The sequence below is a fragment of the Macaca fascicularis genome, chromosome 12, assembly GCF_037993035.2.
Source record: "Macaca fascicularis isolate 582-1 chromosome 12, T2T-MFA8v1.1".
Classification (NCBI taxonomy): Eukaryota; Metazoa; Chordata; class Mammalia; order Primates; family Cercopithecidae; genus Macaca; species Macaca fascicularis.
The window spans coordinates 102,922,844-102,944,982 of NC_088386.1; the positions used below are offsets into that span (position 1 = coordinate 102,922,844).

The following is a 22,139-nucleotide window of genomic DNA, read 5'->3' on the forward strand; positions in this document are numbered from 1 at the left end:
TTCTCATTCTAGAACATGAAGACTCTTATTCCAGATAAGACTTTTATTTCAGGATAACATGCATTTTTAGTTGAACCTCTTATTGAAGGCACAGTAAAAAAAAAAAAAAAAAAAAAAAAAAAAGATTAGTCTTTATGGACTTGTAAATTTTAAAGTATTTGGTGTTACGATAAGACTTTATGAGAAAATAATAGACACTTATTATAGTTTTCCACTTTACTGTAATCAAGACTGCATAGTCTTTTCTCAGCTACTCTGAAAAAGGACTTTTATTTCTGTCTCAGGATTTATTCATTTAAAATAATTAAAAAATAAAGCTCCAAAGAACTTTAATGGTGAGTGTATTAACTCTTATCCTGCCAACATGTTCCTTTCCTACAGAGCTCTTATTATGTTTTTGCTGAGGATTTAAAAAAAAGAAAAACATTTTTGAAAGTCAGCTCCAAAATGATGCTTCCAATAAAAGATGAACAGTGTCCTTTTTATTTACATAGATGGTGCAAAAGCAACCACAGAGACACAAAGGAGGCAAAGAGTAACGTGTCTTCACACTATGAGTTTGAACCCACAAAAACCCAGTTGACTAGATAGAGGATCTTGAGAAGGTGAAGTGTAAAGTCAGGTTAGGATCAGGTGGTTGAAGAGCCTGAATGCCAGACCAGCGTCTAAACATTCTCCCTATAAGCTGTGGGGAGTACTAGCAGAGGTAGTAAAGGAGTAAAGAAGTAGAGGGAGTAAAAAGTAAAGATCACTCTGGAAGGACGATCTAAGGTGAAATTATTAGAGGGAAGAAGTCAGGAAAAACAGTTCAGAAAATATTATACTGGGCATGTAACCACCCAGTGGGTTCATTTTGCCCCCTGCCTAGATAGAGCTCATTTACCAAGACAGGGAAATTGCAATAGAGAAAGAGCTTAACATACATAGAGCTGGCTAAATGGGAAATGAGAGTTTTATTATTACTCAAATCAGCCTCCCTGAAAATTTGGAGGCTAGAGTTTTTCAAGGACAGTTTGGGAGGAGGCTAGGACAGGGGGAATGCTGATTGGTTGGGCATGCAATCAAAAGGGTATGGAAAATGGCCCTCATTGTGCTGAGTCTGCTTCTGGGTGGGGGCCACAGAAGAGTCACTAGTCCAGGTGAGGCATCATCAGAAATGCAAAAGCTGGAAAAGACATCTCAAAGGGCCAATCTTAAGTTTTACAATAGAGATGATATTTACAGAAGTAATTGGGGAAGTTGAAAACCTTACGATCTTCAAAATAAAGGCTGGTCTTAGCATAAATCAGGCCCCTCATCCTCCTAACATGGTGGCTGTCCATTAGTTTTACAAAGGTGGTTTAGTTTGGGGAAGGGCTATTATCATTTAAACTATAAACTAAATTTTTCCCAAAGTTAGCTTGACCTATGCCCAGGAATGACCAAGGACATTTTGGAAGTTAAAGGCAAGATGGAGTTGGTTAGATGAGATCCCTTTCACTGTCATAATTTTCTCACTATTATGATTTTTGCAAAGGTGGTTTCATACACATATGAATTGAATAACAACTACATTGAGTTGGTGGACACAGAAATTTCCATTATCTCCCCACAAAGGGACAGAAATCAGAGAGGTTATTCAGAAGGATTCAAGTATTATAAGATCATGAGAACTTGTCTTCAATCATCTTTGTTTCATCCCTGCCTGAGAAAGTATAATAATGCTGAAAATTGACTGATAGACCTACGGAATCCAGAAGGGAAGCAGAATGGAAAAATGAGGAGCCATGTGGTGTCAGATAGGAAACAGGGAATGCAGAATTGTCACGCTGAGGTGTCAGTTGAAATTCAGGATTAGTTTTCAATCTTATAGTCAGGTGTTGAGTCACATGCAACCTTCATTTCAATCTCATATTTCAAACTTCATTCAATATGGAAACTTGAAAAAGTTTTTAAAAAATTAAAAACTGTAATCTCTATCAGTTTCCTCTTACACATACGCTAATTCACCCTATGACATTTACTTTATAATTAGGTTTGCAAGTCTATCACTTCAAAGGTTGACTATTTTCTCAAAGGCTGTTGCTTCAAAGATTTGTTTTGCAGGAGAATTCTTATTTCAAATAAAAATTTACCTTGAAGCATAAAATATAAGTCAGATAAAAACAGAACTGCTCTGTCTGATTTGGGAAGGCTGGGTAATGGGTCTAAAGGTACTCCCCGTCCCCCAATTTCCCTGCAGACCTGAAGCACTTACTACTCAAATTGTGGTCCGTGGACCAATAACATTAGTTTTAGATGAAAGCTCGTTCGAAATTCAAATTTTTCGACATCAGAGCTTGTGTTTAACAAAATCCCTAGGTAATTTGATGCTCTTGAAAATTTAGTTAGCACAACTTTAGAGTACAGACATCACTTGGACAGCTTGTTAAAACAGATTCTTGTCCACATCAATAGATCACTGGTAGAGCATGAGAGTCTGCATGTTTAACAAGCTCCCAGGTGATGCTGATATTGCTGGTCCTCAGACTACTGCACATCAAGTGGCAAGAAGCTAGAGTAGCGATTCTCCAATGTTAGTGGGCATCAAAATCATCTGGAAGGCTTGTTAAAACCTGAGCTGGTGGGTCCCATCTCCCCATGAGAGTTTCTTATTCAGTAGTGGGATGGAAGGAGGGAATGTGGAGAATCTGCATATCTAACAAGTTCCCAGGTACTGTTGATGCTGTTTCTCTGGGGAATGCACTAGAGCATTTGGCTCATAATTAGGAAAAGTTGCCACTAGGTAAGCAGAGGTATCTTGATTTAGTTTTTGAGTAAAAAGAAGTAAATACAAAATAAAGACAAACATCTCTGCCCTTAAGGATCTTTCAGTCTAGTTCAAAATACAGAAAAGTAAACAAACACCTCACAAAATAAGTACTCAAATGAAGACCGCGTGCAGGCAACTAACTGAGAAGAGCCATTAACTCAGCCTCTGCAGGATGGGCGTGGGAGGGGGCTAGGGAAGGGTTCATTCGTTTTCTTAGAATGTGAGAGTAACTTGGAAGTAGTCTGATGGCTTAAAAGATCCGCACTCTGTGCAAGACACAGTCTTTAATTTCAGATCCTGATAATAGCCATGGATATACCAGTTAATTATGCATTTGTAATTAAAAATAATCTCAACATCTTTTATGAGGCAGGATGGGGTAGTTGGGGAGGAGTGTTGAGAATCAGGGGTTTGCAGGGGAAGCAATGGAGAAGGGCTTAAACCTGAACACGCCCTCCCTCAGAGTGAGGAAGAAGAGGCTGGAATTAAATCGCAGTCAAGAAGTAACCTGGTTGTCTCTGGCTCTTTACTTCTCAGAAAGTCAACCATCTGATGTTAGCTTCTGTTCCCAAATTTATTGGTTCATCTAACTAAAAGATCTGAAGAGAGTGAAAGAATAAAAGGATCCAGGGATTCCAAAGATGTTATCAGAATTTCATGAGTTTCCATATTTTAATTTTGCATTAGACCTTTTTCTGTTGGTTTTATTAAAGCAGGCTCTTTCCATGTGGGAGCAAAATGCAACCCCTGCCCTTGTTGTCCTCGCACCCATTCCCTGCAGCTCTAGTCCTGGATCCTATCCTCTCCACAACCCTGGAAAAAAAGTGTTTCTCTTAATAGTGGTTCCAATACAATTCCCAAAGAGGGACTGAATGGGCCTCCATGAGTCAAGGAGTTGGAATATGCTGTTGTCCCAGCCAAGGTCACATGGTCACTCATAGACCAGCTTCCCAAACTACATAGATTGAGATAGGAAATAAAATCAGGCCGCTTACGTTGGAAGAAGAGTGAGCAGACACTGGTCAGTTAAAAAGCAACAACTGGCTGGGTGTGGGTGGCTCGCGCCTGTAATCCCAACACTTTGGGAGGCCGAGGCGGGTGGATCACCTAAGGTCAGGAGTTCGAGATCAGACTGGCTAACATGGTGAAATCCCATTTCTACTAAAAATACAAAAAATTAGCCAGGCGTGGTGGCATGCACCTGTAATCCCAGCTACTCAGGAGGCTGAGGCAGGAGAATTGCTTGAACCGGGGAGACGGAGGTTGCAGTGAGCCGAGATTGCACCATTGCACTCCAGCTTGGGCAACGAGAGCAAAAATCCATCTCAAGAAAAAAAAAAAAAAGCGATAGCTGCTCCCTATCCCAGAAAAAGCACAGGGCCTTTCTACAAGTCTCAGAGTTCACCCTAGCAGATTCTAAGTGTCATATTCTCAAAAAGAAGGTAAAACCATTTATTTCTCAGCTATGTGATGGACATACATTCAAAATTAGGTTCAGGATCCCCCAGAGCAAAGTCACAGTGCATTCTACTCACAGTGTCTACTTAATTGTAGCAGCCATGTCTCTGCCCTTACACAAAATCTTCAGGAATCTATTTTCATGAACCATTCCCAGGATTCAGGTAAGTGAGAGACACTGTAGGGAAGTGTTAACAGCAAAAACTCTGAAGCCATATTGCCCAGGTAAAGCTCCGCCCACTCACTTCATGGCTGTGTACCTGGGGCAAGTCACAGAACATGTTTGTGTCTCAACTGCCTCACTGATAAAATGCAGATAATAAGAGGACCTACCTTACACCGCTGTTGGGGAGATTAATTGGGTTAATGTTTGTAAAGTGCTTTGAATGATTTTCCACGACAGAGTGACTTGTCCACCCTAGACCACCTACTCTAACCACAATGTTAGTGCTCCATAAATATTAGGAGTGAAGGCCGGGCGCGGTGGCTCACGCCTGTAATGCCAGCACTTTGGGAGGCCGAGGCGGGTGGATCACCTGAGGTCGGGAGTTCAAGACCAGCCTGACCAACATGGAGAAACCCGGTCTCTACTAAAAATAAAAAAATCAGCCAGGCATGGTGTCGCATGCCTGTAATCCCACCTACTCGAGAGGCTGAGGCAGGAGAATCGCTTGAACCCGGGTGGCGGAGGTTGCAGTGAGCTGAGATAGTGCCATTGAGCTCTAGCCTGGGCAAAAAGAACGAAACTCCATCTCAAAAAATATATATATATATATTAGGAGTGAAGACTATTAATACTAATGATACTGTCAGAAAATGTGGTGTCTGATGCTCCTGCCACAAGGAAGGCTATGTTCCCAAATCACTTTCATTAGGGTTTCTCTCTAGGGGTAAAGACAGAGAACGTGTCCAAACAGGTGCTGTGGCAGAACCCTGATTCAGCTTTGTTTTCCTGGAGCCTGGGCTGAAGCAAGGTGTTATCTGAGCTTTTCAGATGTGTGTCTCTGAAGGTCCAGGATTTTCAAACGATGAACATTTAAATCTAGTTTCAGTGTGACACCAGGGAACAGAAGAGAAGTGGAAATATCCTTGGCCATTTCTTGTAGGTGCCCAACCCAGGGATCTGCTTATTGCAAATATTCCTGTGGCCCCTCTTTTCTCCCCAAATTAACCAGGATGCCCAAAACTTGAACCCAGGCTTCCAGAGAAAGCTAGCTACAAGAGGCATTTTTAATTAAGAGCTGTTCAGATCACTTTGGCAGTGGTGATGGGGTTTCACAGACATCATTAAATGATAGAAAAAAATGTGTATACATTTCTCTGGAAGAAGCATACAGACATTTTCACGTTTTAAAAATATTTTTCAACGAGTCTCTAAACCCCCTTTCAAAAGATAAGAACTGCTGACTCAAAGGGATACTAGTTGAATTTAAGCAATTCAGGTAATTAATTGAAATCAATCAATTCGGTTAATGAGAATATGTTCTTACTTGCCTGATAATCATATTTTTGTTATTTGAAAGGAAAGCTGTTGATAGAGAAATCTGTTATCCCATTCTTTTTCATGATGATGAGGCTGACATGTCCCCAAATGTATTTTTGCTTTTCTAGTCAAAACCTGACAGCTAGCCTCCTCTAGTCAGCAGGGTGTGCCTCGAAGACACAACACAGTTGTGTGTGCTGGCCTTCATTTGCTGTGAGTCTAAATTGAAACCTATAGGTGCTTTTCTGTGTCTTTGGTGTTTTCTCAAAATATCTCATTAGATGTCTCTACACGCTGGTAAGGTGGAATCTCAAACAATCACCACAGAGCAATAGGGCCGAATAACTCAGGGTTTCCTCCACTCCAACACTCTGCCTGTGCATGTGACTTCTGCTCCAAGTCTTTGGTCCAGTCCTTAACCCATTTATGCCTGAGGTTGCAATTTTTTGAATTTTTGAGATCAGACCTTGGCAATGACCTTGAGCAGTGGGATATAAATAACTTCCACATGCTTAGCGTTCCAATAATGGAACACTAGGCATAATGGTGTAAATAATGCTGGCACTTCTTCCAGAGATCCCGAGGGCAGGATCCTACTGGTGCCAGGCACTCATTTACAGTAAGCAGCATCTGTTACCAGCCTCGGGAGCAGAAGGTGAGAGTAATGATCACAGATCTCTGCACCAGTGGCTTCCCCAACCTAGTTACCTGTTTTTAATTAAGATTACAATGCAGCTGGGCGCGGTGGCTCACGCCTGTAATCCCAGCTTTTTGGGAGGCTGAGGCGGGCAGATCACTTGAGGTCAGGAATTGGAGACCAGCCAGGCCAACATGGTGAAACCCCGTCTCTACCAAAAATAAAAAAATTAGCCAGGTGTGGTGGTGCGCTCCTGTAATCTCAGCTACTCGGGAGGCTGAAGCAGTAGAATCACTTGAACCCCAGAGGTGGAGGTTGCAATGAGCTGAGATCATGCCACTGGACTCCACTCTGGGCGACAGAGTGAGACTCTGTCTCAAAAAAAAAAAAAAAAAAGACAATGCAACACCTTTTCATTTCCTTCAGGAATTAGTACATTCCAATTTGAAGGGGCAGGATAAGATGGCTAGGTGTGCCCACATCTTGGGTTCTAAAGACAGAAGGCCATGAACAAGTGCTTGTTTTCTGGTCAGTGGCATTGGAGGAAGGATATAGCAGGCGCCGCACACAGAGGGTTTCCAGGAGGTGGCAGTGCGCCCTAAGGCTGAATCTTGGCTGTGCCTGCCTTGTGTATCAACCAAAGAATATTGTAATTGAGACATAACATTATAATGCATTCCAGACCACACAGCTACTCGAGTGTCACCTCAAAATGCTTCTTACTAGTTTCAAAGTCACTGTAACCAGGGTAGGGAGCTGGAAGTGAGGTAGAGGGTGGGGAGAAATGGGAGGGAGCTCTTGGAGACAAATCCAGCAGCGACACTTAGCAATGCTGTGAGTGGAGTTTCAATACCATCAGACCAGGAGATACCCTGATGCATATTTACAACTGCTCCCAGGTTCACCTCTGAAGACCAATAAAAGAAACTGAAGGACTCGTATTGTCTGCATTTTAATTCCCAGGTTTACAAGAAATATTTCATTATTCTAATTCACAGAGAAATAAAGCATCTTCCCTTTGGAAATGAAAGGTCTCCTGAAAGGTTCAGGGTGAAGAGCAAAGCAAATCAGTCTCTCCCCTAAGAGGTAAGGCTGGCCCCAGATACCAGGCAGTGAGGGGAATGGCCACGTGCGGATGATGGTGGTGGGAGGAGGGAGGAGAAAAAAGAACACTGGCTGTTGACCAGATCGTGCGTGTGAAATACACATAAGAGATGAATTCACACGGAGTCTATCACAGGCGGGGCAGATTGACTCTGTAATTCCCAATACCTGACAATGACATTTCGGGACAGACTAAGTGATGGAGGAGCAAGAGGGAGGCTAGGCAGGTGTCTTTCCCCTGCAACAGGCTGTTGGCTGGGGTGCTGGTTTACGCAGGCACATTGACAGAAATGAAAGAGCTCGATAAGATCAGAGCAAGGAGTGCTACAATGACTTCTTAGTATTGTCACATCATTTACTAGACACGTTTCTCGCTTGGGAGCCTGACTTTCTGTTTACACAGTTCTCATTTGTAGTTTTTTGTTTATGGCTCCTTGGACTTAGCCAGAGACCTCCATATGGATGAGAGAAGAGTAAAGGCAGCCAGGTGGATTGCTTGGGAAATCTGTGCAAACAAAAATGATGCTTAAAGAAAAAAAAGCCCAGCCTTTAAATGCCTTTGAACTCATCCAGAGTCTGTATGTGGTTTCCCTTTAATTTAGAAAACTAGTTGCTTTCTGCTTTCCTCAACACTCTTCCACTGGAACTTTGTTCTATAGTCTCCACAAATCCTTTCTTCTGCAAAACTCTCTTTATTCAACTCTCTTACCTAATTATAAGAGTGATCCATGTTGAGAATGTACAGAAGTAGTGTTTCTATGCCTTGCTGATAGCACTCAAAATATGCCTGCCTTTCCCATGGCCAAGTGATGTTTTTAAAGCTAGAAAACAAAGCAGACAAACAAACAAAACATTTACACACCAAAAAATTGGTTTTCAGTGCTGGGGTAATGTTCTTCCTATGGCCCTCTGCCAAGAGGCCAGGCCTTCCTAGCAGCGACCAGACTGCTTTCTGGACAAGAAGGGAGAAGTGCCTATTTTGCAGAGAATGGGAAACCATTCACCAAGTGCAGAACTGGGTTATTCAATGGGGTGGTGGCAGCTCAAGAAAGCTCATCAATAATCATCAAGTGAGGGGGGCAGAGAGGGGAAGGCTGGAGAACTACTGAAGCAGGTGGGCTTTCAGCATGGGGACTCAGCAGAAGGCAGGAGTGGAATGTAGACTCCTCTGGGCAGTGCAAGACACAGAACGTTCAGATTCCCACAGAAGAGTAATGTGCAAGAGGTGAGATGCAGTACATTCCCTAGAGGCAATGAAATCATCAAGAAAACCTATAAACATTATGGTGAGGCAGCAAGGTCCTATAAACAAAATAAGTAGACACTGGATAGATCACAGAGAAAATGCATGTTAACTCTTTGCAACCTGTACAGTAACAGGAATCCCAAACAGAACACACAGCTAGAACTCTAAGACATGCAACAGTCCTAATGAGATACCAACTACCCACTCTAGTGAGAGGAATGCATGGTCTACCCTCAGCTCACTATGATGTTTATGATTCCTGTATTCAATTGTTTTCCAAAGATAGCTTTTTGTTTGAGTCCCAATCTAAGAAATCAAGCGTTTGCCTGATGCCCAAATATCTAAATCCAGTATTTCCTACATTCTGGCAGGAATGTTATATCATTAGCCATATGTAAACTCAGAAATATCAGCCAGGAAGATTGTAGAGGTGGCACTAGGATGATACAAATTATTCATGGAAAATGGTGTCATTGTTGTGCAGAAAGGGCGTGGTGAAAAAGCACCTCATTCAAAGTCAGTAAGTGCAGGAGTGCAGGAGATAATGTTCCTATTCTTCATCACAGAGAGAAGTATACAGCGAGGTTTACAAGAGAAACCCGTATCACACAGCTCCAGAACGTGCAGCAAGCCTGCAGCTTTTAAATATTTAGAAACATTTAAGAAAAACGTCATTTAAGAAATATTAAGAAAGAGTTAAATTTCACAGGCCAGTGCAGGAAGATTGGTGGGAAAGAGATTGAGACATCTTTTACATGATCATATTACTGACCTAGGTTTCTTTGTGGTTCCTGTTGGTGGTAACATTTGCATTGAGTCAGCTGCCAGATCTGCAAAACGCATTTTCTTCTGTTGTTTTTTAAGCTTAAAAGCATAAGACTAGGAGCAATATCTAAAATCATTTGGTCCAAACTTTAATATTTTAGCATGGAACTCTTTGCAAAAACCAAGCAAGAAAGCAAAAACGTACCTTGATAAAACTTTATACCCTTAGGGTTATTTGGTTGCAGGCAAGAGAAAGTAATGAGCTAACTAAAGCATAAGGAAATTCACTTGAAAGATACTAATGCTTGCACATGATTGAAGAGAGAATGTAAACATGGGGCTTTGAATATACAGGTAATTTTCTTTGTGATGAAGAGGAAGAACATTGTCTCACACACTTACTGACTTTGAACAAGGTGCTTTTTAGGATTGCGCCCTTTCTGCGCAACAGCAACACCATTTTCCATGACTAATTTGTATCATCCTAGCACCATCTTCTCCATCTTCATGGCTGATATTTATGAGTTTAAATATGGCTAATGATATAACATTCCTGCCAGATAGTCAATAGGAACTATCTGGATTCAGATATTTGAGCATCAGGCAAATGCTTGGTTCCTTAGATTGGGGTTCAAACATAAAGCCATATTTTGAAAACTAATTTAATACTGAACAACCAAAGTGGCAATGAATGAACTTTCACGTTTTCTTTTGCCATTGTAGTTGTTGATGTGAGGGTCAAAATCTAAGGGGAGAGAGTCTGATTAAGCTGGGGTCACATGTTAACTGTACCTAGGTGGTGAGAGCTTCTCATAGAAACCAACAGCCTGTGTGGCTGGCAGTCAGGACATCTTGAGGCTTTATACAATATGAAGGGTGTAATTCTTCACATGGAAATTTGGGAGTTGTTAGAAGAGAAGACTGGGTGCTGAGAAACCAAAATTCATCAAACACACACACACACAAACATGCACCCACACACCAAATAAAACAGATGAACAAAGTTGAGGAGAGGAAAGAAAAGGAGCCTGGAGCCCCACCCCTTACCCGTTATAAAAGTGTCTGGGACATTCCACGACACCGAATGGAAACCACTAACGTGACTCATCTTCTGAAGATTTGGTATCATGAGATCTAATTTATTATTCCCCACATTTTCAGGGCATGCATTCCACACTATCTTTCCACCAATATTTCCTTCAAACATTCTTAATGATCATAGTTATAATTTAAATATCAACTCAATATTGACTGCTATCAAAATTTGATTGTGGAAATCACTAGTGTCTCAAATCCATATGACTTTCTACTTCTGGTCTCATATGATTGTACTTCTTCAGCTTCTTTGAAGTTAGGTGTGACCAGGTGTTGTCCAAAGAAATGTGAGTGGAAGGGTTGTGCATCACTTCCATGCAAAGTGTTAAGAGACTGTGCATAGTTTGTGATGCTTTCTGTCTGCAGCTGCTGTGATGAGGTAAGCACACGGCAAGATAAAGCCTGTGCCAGCCAGGCTCCCTGACTATGATGGGAAGACTCCCCTGCCGATCCCTGCAGGAGGTATTGGGTTAAGCCACTGAGATTTAGGGATTGTTTATTTCTGCAGTTTAGCAGATCCTTACTATCTATTTTCTTTTACTCTGACCTCATAGAAGAATATCTTGTTTGTTCTTCCAAAAAAATACTTAGAATTATGAGTATGCTGTACCCATACAGAGATCATGGACTTTACTGGGCAGAATCTGAAGCTCGGTAAGCTGGTAAAATTAGCATACCAATCCTTACTATTTGTCTTCTCCAACCTCCTTCTGATATGGTTTGGCTGTGGGTCCCCACCCAAATCTCATCTTGAATTGTAGCTCCCATAATTTCCACATGTGGTGGGAGGGACCTGGTGGGAGGTAATTTAATCATGGAGGCGGGTCTTTCCTGTGCTGTTCTCATGACAGTGAATAAGTCTCATGAATGTGATGGTTGTATAAAGGGCAGTTCCCCTGCACACACTCTCTTTTCTGCCACCATGTAAGATGTGACTTTGCCCCTCCTTACCTTCTACCACAATTGTGAGGCCTCCCCAACCACATAGAACTGTGAGTCATTAAACCTCTTTCCTTTATAAATTACCCAGTCTTGGGTATGTCTTTATTAGCAGCATGAGAACAGACTAATACACCTTCTAAGGCAGGAATTCACTTGGCTATATCCCTACTTTGAAACTACACAGACATGGGTTTGAATTCAGGCTGTGTCACTTACAAGTAATAAGATATTAAGCAAGCGATGTAACCCCTCTAGACCTCAGGTCCCTCATTTGTAAAATAGTAGTAGTATTTTTTTCTACCTTGACAGATTATTGTAAGGATTTGAGGTAGTGTATATAAAGCACGTATCATGGAAACTGGCATATAGCAAGCTAGTATGACGGTTGTTAACCTTCTGTCTCTTCTTGGACACTTCGAAAGGCAGCATAGACTCCTCACTTGGTAACAAACCAGTTTCATCACACAGAACATCTCTAATTGCAGCAAACTCTTTCTTCTTCAGCATAAATCTGCCTTAGCTTCCGTCTATTAGGCATTTGGTGTGCTTCTTTTACCTTCTTGAATAACGCGGACCAGTCTTAGTCTTTCCTCCACATGACAATCTATCATATATCTGAACACAGCTATCCTGTTCCTTCTAGAGGTCTTCTCTCCTCTCAGAAAAACATTCTCAGTTTCAGGTGTCATAAAATTGAATTTCTAGACAACTCATCTAACCTGGGGACTGTGTTTTAAAATCTCTCCGTAGTACCTAGTAATTAGTAGGTGCTAGTAGTAGCACCTACTAGTAATTAGTAGGTGCTAAATAAATATGCATTCCTCTACTCCTGCGTTCAGATTTCTGAGGCCTTTAATATGGACCCTAGGGCTGAACACACCTTTGATCTAACAAGCACAGAGCACAGAAGGAGCCAACTTCTCCCATATCCCCTGCTCCCTACTCTGATCTGATATGGATACTGTACTTGTAAATGCAGCCTGAGATGGCAAATCTTTTATTTAAAGCCAAGTCGTGCCACAACCAGCTCGTGGTCAAATAAAATTCTTAGATTTTAAAAAACTAATCATTGTCAAGTCAAGGCTCTTCCATGCTGTTATTGCCAAGTCAATTGTTAACCTAATTAAAGAGTCTTTATCCCATTATATATGATATTATTGTTTTGGGCACTAGGAAAGTCTACCAAACTTTCAGCGTCCTTTTTCTGTCACCTAACATATTAGCTATTTCTCCCAGTTTAAAGCGTCCCCTGAATCTAATCAGCATGCTGCCCTCATCATTAATAACTGTTTTGACTAGGGCAAAGATAGAAATCACGTTCAGGGTGGTAGAATTCATAAAGTGACATTCCCTTGGGGCATGTTACTTTCACTAGCATAGTGGGCATCCGTAATGTTATCTGCCAATGGCCTTTCTTGGAGAACCATCTCTTCTCTTTCATGTGGCCACAAGAGTAGGCTTCTGGGGTGTGTTTGTACAATGCTATATCTGCCCCAAACCTTTGCTCCTGGTTGCTGTGCCAAACTCCTGTTTACCTCAGTGAGGAAGGCACCAGCTTCAAGAGGCCAAAGAAGAGACCTAGAACCAGCAAACAAGACATAGGGTTTTATTAGAGGCTTACATAGAGAGAGAGTACAGCAGTGGTTGAGCTGTACAGGATATCTGCCTTACCTATAGCCCAGTGGTGCCAGATAAGATACCCATATGGCCCGGTGGGTAACTGCTTGCAAACAGCGTGCAGTTTATACAGCATTTTCACTTAACACCCTCCCCTAAATGACCTCCACCTGGTAACCTTGATTTAACCCAAAACTCAGGACCTCAATCTCCATAGAGCTTGTGTCCCAGGGGATGGGTCTGGGGCTCAGATGTTTCTCATAGACAAGGAATGATCTCCATGTTGCCCAGTCTCAAGCTCCCTAGCTTGGAGCACACCTTCAGATGCATCTACCATCCAGGGTCATTCTAGGGGTGTGCTTAAGTCACTGCCCTCAGGTACCCTACACTGGCTAAGACTGATTGGTCCAGGGCTAACTTGACACAGGACCAATAAACATTCCTTCTACTGGAACCAAAAATTGGGACAACGGAGTCCAGTCCAATCTCCCAAGTGGAAGAGAGTGAAATATTCAGAGCTTTATCATGACTGTGCTTTCCTCCACCAGGCCTGGTGGGCAGTGAAGAAAACAGTGAAGCAGGTGCAGAGGTGACAGAGAGGAGGAGAATGTGGGTGGCCTTCTACTGCGGCTGACCTACAGCCCATAGGTCCTCTGTGGCAACCCAATTCTTTTTTCTTTTCTTTTTTTTTTTTTAGACAGAGTCTTACTCTGTTGTCCAGGCTGGAGTGCAGGGCCATGATTTTGGCTCACTATAACCTCCACCTCCTGGGTTCAAGCGATTTTTGTGCCTCAGCCTCCCAAGTAACTGGGATTACAGGCGTGCACCACCACACCCAGCTAATTTTTGTATCTTTAGTAGAGATGGGGTTTTACTATGTTGGCCAGGCTGGTCTTGAACTACCAACCTCAAGTGATCCACCTGCCTCGGCCTCCCAAAGTGCTGGGATTGTAGGTATGAGCCACTATGCCCAGCCTGCACCCTTATGCTTTGAAACACATCATCGTTTTGCATTCAGTCACTTCAGAGGGCTGTCTGTTACTGGGAAACCACAGAGTCCTAATTAATTGAAGCATCTTCTGATTCTTATAACCCATTACTCATCAAACCCACCTTGAACCAAGGCTCTGACTTCTATTCCATTTATTTGTTAGCTTATGTTTTGGTTTTTCTTTCTCTCTACCAAGTAGTCCCTGTTTAAAGCCAGATTCTCTAGAACCAGAGCCTGAGGTTCTAGTGATCTGATTTATGGAGGGGTGCTCTTCAGGAAATGGCTGCATGGGAGTGAGAGGACCAAAAGGAAGGGAAAGGGTTGAGCCAGGAGGTGGTTTCAGGTGAAGTCTAGACTTGGCTTGAGGCCTAGGAGGATCAGAAGACAAATACACCACAGATCGGCCCCAGCTCAGGGAGAAGGGGCTGGATTTTTGTGCCTTGTCTGTCAGCAACTGACTGGGCGACAGGGAGGGAGGTGGGCAAGGCACTGCCGTCAGTTACTAGCAACTCCCCAGCAGCCCTCTAGCTGCTGGGGAAGGGCCCTGCAGCCTCATGAAAGGGATGAGGGTGGGGTGCCCGTCAAGCCTACCACAGCTTTCTTCATTCTAACTATTCCATCATCTTCCTTCTTCCAGCATGCCACTTCAGGGACAGGTCCTCTCAGACTGCTCAGGACAAAAAGCACCTGATGAATCCCAGTGGTCCTTTTTTACCTTTTGTTGTTTTATATATATATATATATATATATTTATTTATTTTATTCTGTAAAATATGTTGTAATTAGTATCAAGAGTAGAAGCCGTTATACGAAGCCCATTAGGGCAGGGGTGGGTGGTGCTGCCCATCATGGTTCTGCATATTGTAGAGGATACCTGGGATTTTATTGCCTATGTCCATTTCCCCCCCTTTCATGATGACAGCACCCCGGATTTCCTTCGGGAAAAAGCCCCGCTCCCAATAGAAGTGATCTGACTTTGTTCCAGGGGTGAGTTCCGATTGACGCAAGCTGATCTGCAAACTCCATCTACCCCTTCCCAGGCCTCGCAATTACCTTTGAGATGAGAACATAATCTAATTTGAACCAACAAAATGCAAGGAGACTTTGAAGTTCCAGAGGGAAAATGCTTCCTAGCTCTTGGTGAGGACTAAGGAAAGATGCTTTCTCATCTTCTGATCAGCATGGGGAAAGGATGTGATGTTTGGAGACATACAGCCATTTCTGGAACCTCAGCCTGGGACCAACCTGAAGAAAAGATCTGACACCCAAAGTGGATGAAAGTCTCTCAAATCCATGGTGCCCCTGAGAATATGGTGAGTCTCTGCCTCAAACCATACCTGAAGCCAAATACCTTGAAGCCATCAGTATGTGAACCAACAAATTCCATTATTTGCTCAAGCTAGTTTCAAATGGGTTTTTGTTTTTTGAAACATAAACTATCCTAAGTGATAGACTGCAGCGAGTGGGAGGAGGAATAGATTACAGTCGGGGAATGTCACCACCCACTTGTTTTTGGCAAACTTTCATGTGTAAACTCTCCCCTTAAGTCTCATAATTTGTTCAGATTTAAAAGCCGGAACAGACGATTCAGCATCCCCGATAACCCTTCATAAAGCATCCTGGCCTGAATGCTGAGTGCCTAGCCTTCCACTGCAGGCATCTGATTTTAGGATCTGGTTTCTGGTATACTAAGCCATTGAAATAACATCAGCTTCATTTGGAAGACCTCCAATTGTTAGCAGAGCTGTGCAGAAACATCTCCTGAAATGAGAAGAAAATGACCTCTCCCGTGGGGGTCTCTTTGAAAGTTTATTAATAAAACATTTGATTGAAACTGTGCATTAATGTCCTTCTGCAACTACTTTGGAAATTATAAAAGTGCTCCAGATAGCTTAGGAGTTACATGTATCATTTCATACTGTGCCCTGTGCTGTCCTAAAACTGATTCCAGGCCTGGGCTGGGTATAAGAGTCCACGGAGGGCTGCCCAGGGGGGACACAGCAAGTCATGATCTGGTCCATTTCTCTTCATCTTTCTTCCTCTCCGCAGCCCTTCTGGAGCTCTCTCCTATGAGGGCTGCGGAATTTGCCTCATGCCTGGAGATTGTAGTGCCCCTAGATGATTTTTAAAAATAATAATCCCAGTTATTATCATAGTTAGATATCTCTTTGTTTCTTTTCTCCATTTACGGTGCCTAATGCCATCTCTGACCAGATGGAGAATGCAATTAAAATAAATATAATGTAATATAAAAATAAAACAGAACATATTGCTTTTGCAGGGCAATCTGGGCCCAAGATTTTCTGCAGTGGAAATTACTGGCTAAATAAACCTATCTTCTCATTGACACAAAGCTGCGAAGAGAGATTGGTTACAACAACAAGAGAAAGAAATGTGATTATTTTCCAAATTGAAGCAAAAGAAGTTTTGTCCAAATGGAAAATTATTGAAGCAGAAAGTTGGAGTTTTTTAAAAATTTCATTTTACATGAACACCATCAGCAAATTCAATAACATCACAGTGCAGGTGTTACAGGGGATGACAAGATGAGTAGGAGAGTCATCTTCCAGAAGAAGATTCTAGCTTAATTGGGGAGAATACATGTACATGGAGGGAAAAACAGAAATACACCGTGGGTGAACTTAAATAAAGAGATTGTTGTAGCTTTGTTCTGGCCGAGGCCCTGCTTCCTTGTATGGCTGCATAAGAAACTCATCCTTCCCAACAAGACATTTCTAATAAGATTGGCTGAATAATAACCTTGACCACTAAATCATCATAGACCCTATCTCATTAAAGAGATCTCTGATACAAGTAACAGACTCCAATGCATGAAAGTGAGAATTTGTTGGAAGGACCCATGTGTATCACACAGAACTCAATAACCCTTCATCTCTAGGAAAGAAGAAATCAGAGCCTGGAGAATCAGTAGGGACCAAGGGAGCTATTGCAAATCTTTCTGTGGCACTAGTGCTCCTTGCCTCTACTTCCCTCCATGTGCCTACTTTATTTTTCTCTCTTTTCATACATTTTGCACATGGAGAGACATCTCTATCACAGCCCTAGCATCACACTGCTTCCTGGCATCAAGACCCCCAAGTAACTGATGACCATACTAGATCCAAACTTCTGACAGAGAATCTAATTGGCCCAGATTGGGGCAGGTGTCCATCTCTGCTCCAATCAGCTATGACCAGTAAAGTAACTGTTGGTCAGTACAGAAATAGCTACAAGAGTCCACCCATTTGGGTGAACAGTTCCCAGAAAAGGGGCTGGGAACACATACCAAAAGGTCTTCTACTACAAATTTGGTTCCAATTCATTATATTCATTCTTGGCAATGTATTAAATTCTTTCACTTATGATCATTTCTGTGGTTGCAAGCCATAAGAGATATCCTTATTCTTAGGTAGAATTTATGTTTGATCTCTATGTCCCATATCTAAAACTTAAGAGCATGGCTGATATAAGTGTTTCCCAAAGTCTATACCCTTAGAATAAAGGCCTATCTATAATCTTCATTCTTTTCAACTGTTCTCTTTAGAACCATACACATACTAACTTAGCGTATCAAAATTAGTATAGGCAAAATTTTACCCAAAGGATTTCTAATTCTAGATAAACAGAGAGGTTGGGAAAGATTAAAGAGCTATATTCTGTCTATTGTATGCCAATAGGAATATCTGAAAAATCAAAAAAAGAGGCAAACAAATAATTATTCCAGAGAGAAGTCTGATCAGAAGGCATACTACAGTCATGGTTAGGTATTTCTGTTGATATCTTGATTATGCTTAACCAATTACAGATCTTTTATTTCTGTTACTCTTCAATATTTTGATTATCAATGCAGAGAAAAAATCGTAACATTTCTTGAACATTTGCTACATGCAAATCATTTTATTTAGTGTAAGGATAACACTTAATTCTTACATTAGTCCCATGAGGCAGATATTTGTGTTATTATTTTGCAGATGAGAAAATGAAAGCCCATTGAAGTTGAGTGGCTGGTCATAGTCACACAGCTAGTGAGCCTGTAATTGTCCATGGGTACAATAACCCAGGTCTATCCACCACTCAAAATTTGCCTCCCCACACTGATGTCTCCCTTAAATGTGTGTATATATATAATATATATGATGTATGATTGCATATCCGCAGAAAGAATAAGAAAATACACAGAAGTTCTAGGTCTTACCTCTGAAATCAGTAACTCTACAACCTTAGGAAAATCAGTTCACCTTTGCAAACCCATTTTCTTCACTTCACTACACATAAAAGAGTTTCCAGTGGCAGGTGCCATGTCAAAGTACTGAAACGAAATGTTATACAGACCAGACAGTGGGTCCTCCTCAGGATCCCCACAATGTTAATTCCTCTGCTTCCTATCACTAATCATCGGATTAGTACGAGAGGTAACCAATAAAATAAAATAGCATCCTCTGTTTCCCTTGACTTCCAGTTCCTAAAGACAGCTTGGAGATGTCTATGAAAGTTTGGGTGGTAATAGAAGGGAAAAAGTTAGCTCTATTTTTAATAACTTGGTATTTTGGCTCGTGATTGAATCATCACTGTTCTCCCACTGCCGGTTCCTCCTTTCTGTATGCATTGCTCTTCCCTTCTTCTGCAGCCAGAAGGTGGAGTGGGGTCATATTCTGAGCAGACCTTAAGTTCTTCCCAGCCAAATCACCCTAGTGCTATGCACAGAGCACTATATTGGAGAGTTGCAAGACCTGGGCTGGACTGGAAGTCTCGACTCTGCCATCACCAACTTAGTAGCTGGGGAATCAGATCCTATCTTTGGCCTTCAGTCTCCCTATCTGTAAAATGAGAGAGCTAGAGAAAAACATCTTCCTAGGCCCCTTCCAGCTTTAATGTTTTATCACCTTGCGTGAGAAGAGACAACATTCATCAAAGTTTACCTGGTCTCTGCAGCCAGTCCTTTCCAGGGCTTTTTGGCCCTGAGAACACTTGCAGGGTTTTCTTTCAAGCCCTAGTTCTTCCTGCTTTCTGAGCCTAACAGATGTGAGGTCAATACACAGAGAAGAGCACAGCGGATGATATTCACTTCCCATGTCATTTGCACATTTCATTGTGACATTTTGTGGTTCATTCTGCATGTTTTGCTGATATCTACTGTAAAAAGGCATGTACTTTAAGTGGTTCCTTTTCATAGAGAATACTTGAGTGAGCAGGGCCTCCAGGCTGCACAGCTCCAGGTATAAAAGACACCTGTGGACTGTGTAACCTGAGGACCTACTACAGTGGTGGGGGACTGGGGAGGAAGAAGTGGTGCAGTCTGTAGCAGACTTTGGCACTGCTGCTCAGGACTGTTATACTCAGAGTGTCAGAGGGGATAACCTGGTTAGCACTTGGTTCAGGTATTTTTAATTCAGATATTTGAAATTCCAGCTTCACTACTTATTTGCCATTTGATCTCAGGCAAGATATTTAACTCTCTGCACTTTCCTTTCTGATCTGTAAAAAGAGAATAACATTCATTCCTACTTCACAGGATTGTTGTTGAAGATAGAAAAAATCTTTCATATAAAACGCTTAGCAGAGTGCCTAGTAATAAAACATGTTAATTAATACCATTACCCCTTCAAACACACATGCACACGTACAGAATACATTTTTTAAAAGCAAAGTTTTGATTATAAGGCACCAAGACCAATTTCCCTATTGCAAAAGCAATAAGAAAAAACACATTTTTCATTTCTTTGAGTTTTCAAGTAAAACCATGGGTATACAATTCAGAGCTGGGCCAAACTGAATTTCCAGGAAAGCAATACCTGAGAAAGTTTTAAAGAAGAGCAAGATTTGTTGGCTGAAAGGCATAAACACATCTCAACCTCAGAACCAGAATGGGAGCAGACAGCATGGCTGGCCTCTGACCACTTACTAATGAACTGCCACCTGCATGAAGACCAGGGTACACTGGTCAAATTTAACTCCATTCCATATCTCTACTCCATGTTCCTTTGTTTCATTTCCTTACTGAGATATTACATCTCCAGAAGGAGCTTAGGAAAACTAAGTGCTTTCATGCAATAAACTTATCATGGGGAATGTGGCAGTGATGGAATATATCATTTTGGACATTCTGAGCATTCTTCCAGCTATGGTTTGAATGTTTGTCTCCTCTAAGACTCATGTTGAAATCTGATCCCCAGTGTTGGAGGTGGGGTCTAATGGGAGGTGTCTGAATCATGGGGGTGAATTCCTCATGCATATTTTTCCTTTGAGAGCTGGCTGTTAAAAAAAGAACCGGACACCTCTCTGTCTCTCTCTTGCTTCCTCTCCCACGATGTGATTTCTGCACACATAGGCTCCCCTCATCTTCTGCCATGAGTGGAAGTAGCCTGAAGTCCTCACCAGATACAGATGCCAGTACTATGCTTCTTCTACAGTCTGCAGAACTGTGAGCCAAATAAACCTCTTTATAAATTACCCAGCCTCAAGTTTTCCTTTATGGCAACACAAAATGGACTAAGACACCATCTATCTGTAAAATTTTCTGCCCACATGCTGAGGTCACACATACAAATAGCTACAGGGATCAGACAGGCAACATAACTGACTAAAATGAACTGGCATGGGACTGTGGGCAGACCAGAAAATACACACCCTGTCTAAAGAAGGGAACTGCTATACTGCTTCAGACTACTATTTCCATGCTCATTGAGTGCCACCTTATCTTTCCATCTTACAAAAAAAGTAAAAACTCCGAATTTTTATGTGAAATTTCTCAAACTTTTAATTAATGGCAACTTGTGCAAAAAATTTAAAATACTGTTGGGGTCTGTCTTGTCCACACAGTCTTAGTGACATTGGAACACCCAACAATAATCAGAGCTCAGAATCTTCAGATGACTGAGTGGGATGAGGGTGTCAGTGAGATAGTCTTCAGCTCCTAATTCATTGTTTTCATCAAACCCATTGTGGTTTGTCATAATATCTTAAAGGTACAAATGATTTTCATACTTCTGCTTCCAATCATTAGGGAATAACTAGTAATGAATCTTCCTTCCCACCATAAACAAGTATAAATACAGTCAAAATATATGAGGCATCTGTTTTCAAGCATTGAACAACAGGTAGTGAAAGATTATGATTTCTGAGAGAAGGGAAACAAACAAGGTTTCTGTAGCTTTTTGCTGGGGAAGCACTTTCCTTCCACAATGTAGAAAACTGGGACCCAAGTGGAGCGGCAATCTTGCCAAGTTAAAAAGGCAGAAAATAAAATTTCAGGCTGCAGAAGTAACTGGAATTTGCAGGGCAGGGTACCAGAAAAGAGAGACCTCCAAAAGCAGATGTCTCAGAAGTCTGTGTGAGGATTAACTATAGGTCCGTGACAAGAATGTACTGAGATTTTTTCAAGGCAAGACCCAACAAGGTCTAGTAGAGAACAGCTGCTGTGGGACTGAGAGCTGAATGGAGAAATAGGAAGTTGTGCAGTACTGAGAAACATTGGAGTCCTGGAACATCCAGAATGAAGAGAAAGTAATGAAAGTTATGGCAAAAAAAAAAAAAAAAAAAAAAAGAGAACGTAATGAAAGTAATGCCATTGAAAGTAACGGCAAAAACCACAATTACTTTTGCACCAACCTAATAGAAAAAGAACCACAACACAAGATTAAGGTCATAACCACCACAGAATTGCCCTAAAAATAATTAAATCTAACAACATCTATAGTTACTCAACTGCTTCCCAGAACAAAACTAAACATTCTTTAAAAGAAGATGAAACAATTTAGGTTCCCACAACATACCATCCACAAGGTCCATTATACAACACAAAATTAATAGATATTGGAAGAGGGAGAAAAATATGACCCATAATAAAGAACAAAGGCAATAATATGCCTAGCCAAGACAGAAAAGAACATGAAAAAAGCTACTGTAAATGACTTCAAAGGCTTAAAGGAAAAGATTGTCACTGTAATTGAACAGATAGGAAATCTCAGCCCAGGAATGGAAACTATAAAGAAAAGAATACAATTCTCCCAC

The 22,139-nt window shown here is 41.6% G+C and overlaps 1 long non-coding RNA gene across 22 annotated transcripts in view; it reads right to left on the reverse strand.

The window, feature by feature from the left end:
- LOC102138880 (uncharacterized) overlaps positions 1 to 22,139 on the reverse strand; it is a 205,519-nt gene that overhangs the window by 139,299 nt on the left and 44,081 nt on the right. For 2 of the 22 annotated variants that reach the window (XR_012421419.1, XR_010580057.1), the window contains one exon: positions 14,867 to 16,243. The exons of the other annotated variants lie outside the window; for them this stretch is intronic. This is a non-coding gene — a long non-coding RNA (uncharacterized lncRNA). Of the gene's footprint in view, positions 1 to 14,866; positions 16,244 to 22,139 lie in introns of those variants that run through there. 22 annotated transcript variants of the gene reach the window in all.